This window comes from Paramacrobiotus metropolitanus, unplaced genomic scaffold (assembly GCF_019649055.1).
Source record: "Paramacrobiotus metropolitanus isolate TYO unplaced genomic scaffold, Prichtersi_v1.0 Parri_scaffold0000249, whole genome shotgun sequence".
Taxonomy (NCBI): domain Eukaryota; kingdom Metazoa; phylum Tardigrada; class Eutardigrada; order Parachela; family Macrobiotidae; genus Paramacrobiotus; species Paramacrobiotus metropolitanus.
In genome coordinates this window covers 32785-37363 of record NW_026570469.1, presented here as the reverse complement: position 1 = coordinate 37363, position 4579 = coordinate 32785, and the positions used below count along the sequence as shown (strand labels likewise).

The window sequence follows — 4579 nt, the reverse complement described above, 5'->3', positions numbered from 1 at the left end:
TCCTGTTCGCGGATCGATTTAGACCGGGATCGATCTAAGTTCGGTTTGCTCGTTACATAACGCGGACGCAATGCGCAGAGGTTTTTTTATTGTACGAGGTGGAAAAAAACGGTCATCACGGGACACCGCTTCGAAGAGATCAAGATGTCTCCATGTGTAAGTATATTAATTAGCCTTTTAAAATTGCTCAACCATAATTATGTCATCGCTTAAGCCGAAGTGCCCGGAGAGGCGCATTTGTGTTTTTGCCATGGAAGCTGTGAAATTGTCACCAGTACGTACAGGTCTGTACAGACTTGGCATCTGTACGCAAGTGCATGAGCAACGCAGCCAGCAAAACGGCATGTAAAGGCTTTATTAGCCAAAATATCTATTACAATTTCAAAAATTAGCTCCCTTAAGCTTCCGGGTAATAACATTTTCTTTACTTAAACATTGTATTTTACGTGCAGCGGTTAAGCGAATCAGCGAGTAATAAAAAACTGCAAAGCGCGGTCGCACTACGTAATCAGTTAAGCTTCGGACATCATCAAAATCGAAATCAGTTTTGATCAAACTGGCTGAAGGTTACATAGGCTAATGAACGTTAATGGGATATCGTAGGTAACTGACAGATACGTACATGCTCTAGTAAGAGACTTAAAGGAGAACATGAACTTTTTATATAGCCATCGTCGTCGTGTAGCAGGAGGGCGCGAAATGACGTTAAAATTTCTCATACGGTGGCGGTGGTGATTTCTCGGGTTTCTGATATTGACACTCCGCTCCAGTCTCTGTAAAACAAGATCAATAGAACAACAAGTACTTGAACTTTGTCAAGGGAACCGTACATTACCTGATGCGATCCCCACAATGCTGTCTTCACTGACCGGACCAGTTTCGACCTTATACAGATATGCACATTTCCCATTCGCTGCTATCATACCGCATTCCCGCTCCATATTCTTCTTAATCCCAGATGCGGCATTCAGAACGTCAGGAATTCGGAGTGCGTTTCCGTCGTTGTTACCTTCTTTGCAGTCCATAGAACGTTCTACAGCTCAGGCTGGTCCTCCTGCCTGTCAACGCTTTTGCATAACCATGCCGGCATCAGTGGACGCAGCCGACGGACATTTTGCGGATTATGGAACAGCGTCACTTCGATGGTGATGGTTATGCTGTCATCTTCGATTAAACCAATGTTCCCGGCGTTGCCGAACAGAGTCGAGCTCAGGACAGATTTTGCCAGTCCCAGCGCAGAGCTCCGTGAATCAAATAGCACCGGGGCACTGGAAGCAGCATGCGCTATGAGGGTCATTGATTTTCCAGTCAGCAGTCTAAATAAAAAACGCTTGCAAAATACGAGAGATGGGAATTTAAATTATAACCATTTAATTGATTTCACTATTCCGGAACGAATAGATTCTGTAAAAACGTTGGTAGGCAAGATTATCTTTCGAACAACTCTATGTTGGATTACCTGGACCTATAAATTGTGTTGGAAACTTACTGCGCAACGAATTTTTAATTAATGGAAGGAACATTCTGAAGTCGGGAGGAACCTTCTTCAAGTACGTGCACGCTTGGTCATCCTGTATCATGAGTTTATGAACAATGCCGTTTATAAATGGTTAATCCCTAATTACTTGTATGAGGAAACATTAAAAACGGTAAGCTGCGGTGCTATGCATGAAGCAACAGCAAATCGTTCACACAAGCGAACGAATACCAGAGAGCATTTCATCGGAATCTGATTCCATTTCTGCTGCGGGTGGCAGAAAGATTTACTTTATACAACCCAAACTACAGGTTCTGTGTACCGGAAAATATCGCTTCCACTGCGTAATATTTGTGTGTTTTATCGGGCGCTGCTGTTGCAAATTTCCTGTACACCAACTTTGTGGTATAGGCTATTGCGGGCGGCTGCAGCAAGCGAATATTCCGCGTATGCGCAACATGTGTACGTCGCCAATATATACGAGTATAAAGGGTTTCCTGGGGGTGAGTTAAAGATCACTGTAGTTTACTTGTTGCCGTCAGTCGGCTGAAGTATGACGTTGCGGCAATACGAGGACATTTGGGTGCTGTGAAGTGTGAACATACCCTGCACGATTAGGCTGCGATGAACAGCCGGCTAAATTAATGGCAGTCGATTGCCTCAACCGTGTATGCCATCCTGGGCGGCTGGCAAACCAGCCCGTAATGTTACGAAATTGGTCGCATCCACGGATTTTAAACAGATTTTCTCCATAGACTGGTATGCTAACTTCAGATGCGTGTCATTCTTGATTTTGAAAATGAAACTGTTCAAGTCATATACCAAACGACAGAAAATTAATTTTCACGATTTTTGAGACCAAAGAAGTTGTGGTTTGTGGCAAATGAAACAAGTTACAGCCATTTTAGTTTTCTTGTAGACTTAGCATACAATTCACGATCAAGGGTCCCACGCGGCGATTCTATGCTGTGTCTACGAGAAACTTCAAACAGCTATAACTTGTCATAAACTGCAACTTGTTTGGTGTCAAAAATCGTGAAAATTAATTTTCTGCCGTTGGGTATATGACTTGAACAATTTCATTTTCAAAATCAAGAATGACAGGCATCTGAAGTTAGCATACCAGTCTATGGAGAAAATCTGTTTAAAATCCGTGGATGGGCCTAGACTCCAACTCTGACTCTGACTCTGATTCTGACCACTCAAACTCTGACTCTGACTACTCAAAGTCGGACTCTGACCGCTCAAAGTCTGACTCTGACTCTGAAGGTTTCTTAGGTTTCTTAATAGGTTTCTTAATAGGTTTCTTAGGTTTCTTAGGTTTCTTAGGTTTCTGAGGTTTCTGAGGTTTCTTAGGTTTCTTAGGTTTCTTAGGTTTCTTCGGGTTCTTAGGGTTCCTAGGTTTCTTAGGTTTCTTAAGTTATTCTTAGGTTATTCAGTCAGAGTCAGAGTTTGGACAGTCAGAGTCAGACTTTGAGTGGTCAGAGTCAGAGTTTGAGCGGTCAGAGTCTGAGTCAGATTCAGAGCTTGAGCGCGGGCCCCGTGGATGCGACCAATTTCGTAACATTACGGGCTGGTTTGCCAGCCGCCCAGGATGGCATACACGGTTGAGGCAATCGACTGTTATTAATTTATAGCCGTTTGCATTCAGACTGTTATATCAGTAGCGTTGCGAGCTACGGCTAACCAGCTGTTCATCGCAGCCTAATTGTGCAGGGTATGTTCACAGCACCCAAATGTCCTCGTACATATGGCTAAATCAGGCGCGATACCTAAGCACCATGTACTCACAACCGCAACAGTCATACTCCAGCCGGATGACGGCAGCAAGTACAGGGATCAGTTAACTCAGCTTTAGGAGCCCCCTATACTTTTAGGACGAGAAAAAATCTCAGGGGTAGATATCTGGCTAAACGCAGTTAGCTTCTCGTACTTAAGGAAACATACGGTTACATACCGGATATGGGCTGTAGCCAGGATTTTCTTCTGGCCAGTATACCCCGTCGATTGCAGGCTTTGATCCGTTAGGGCTAAAAATACCGCCACATACTCTTGTCGCTCCGCAGTATCTTTGAGTGTATGACACGGAATAATTTTGACACGCCAGCGTCCTTTGCAGTCCTGCATCCCAACTTTCGCCATGGTGATGCCGGTATTCATTATAGGTTCCGTGTGATTCCGATATACCGAAAAGTTCTGCACCGTCCACTGCAGAGCGAAGGATTTACTCTCATGATGGGTCTCCTCTTGGACGCAGATGCCTCCAGCGCTACTGCTCTTGGTGTCCACATCTCCTTCCGAAGACGGAACGCCACACTTGCTGATTTTTTCACAAATCTTGCTGAGAAACATGGTCATGCGCGGAGCCGATACGCCACCCTGCAAAAGTAACCACACAGAAATAATGTCGGATTTGGAACGTGTGTTATTGGGTTTACGCGCTATTCGGTTAGAACAGACATCCAGTAATCAGACTCCCGTTGATCACACTGTAAATGCAAATGGCACTAAGTGCAAGCGATGTTTTACAAGCTTGAAAGTGTATACACACATTATCCTGCTCACGGTAGACCGAGAAATGTCTGGCATGGTCGTCAGAGGTGCGGGCATGGTACGAGTATCATGTTACTTTGCGCGTATCCATGTTTATCCAGTTGCACCAACCAGGATGCATTCATCGCTGCTTTTATCCGTAGTGTCCAATCGGGAACTGAGTTGTGTAATTCGTAGTACCGGTGGGACTCAGGTTGCGTAAACAATACTTCGGATTAAGAGAGCGGATGTTATCTTTTCATCTGGCTGATGTGATGTGCCATGTAATCCAAGTTAAAAAAAGTGGCCCGGTGTATGGTACCAAATGCGAGTGCTGCAAAAACTTTCACTTTCGATCCCAAACACTTTGTTTTATGACTTTCTGTATCCAGATGATCTGTACACATACGGTAAGCCTGAAACCGTTTGCGCATGCCCCTAACAACCGGTTCACACTTCACAGTTATGGCTGTAAGAAAATTCCAAAGAGCAGGAAGTGATTGGGATCTCGCAAAAGTAAAGTCCTCGTGCATGGTGTCGAATTTTGTGCCACATACCGGGCCATTCACT

The 4579-nt window shown here is 44.4% G+C and overlaps 1 long non-coding RNA gene across 1 annotated transcript; it reads right to left on the bottom strand.

Moving 5' to 3' along the window:
* Positions 1–438: 438 nt before the first annotated feature.
* On the bottom strand, positions 439–3610 carry LOC129601550 (uncharacterized). The gene is made up of 3 exons (XR_008692241.1): positions 3435–3610; positions 836–1316; positions 439–773 (listed from the first exon to the last, which is right to left on the bottom strand). It is a non-coding gene; the product is annotated as an uncharacterized LOC129601550 (long non-coding RNA).
* Between the last annotated feature and the right edge of the window lie 969 nt (positions 3611–4579).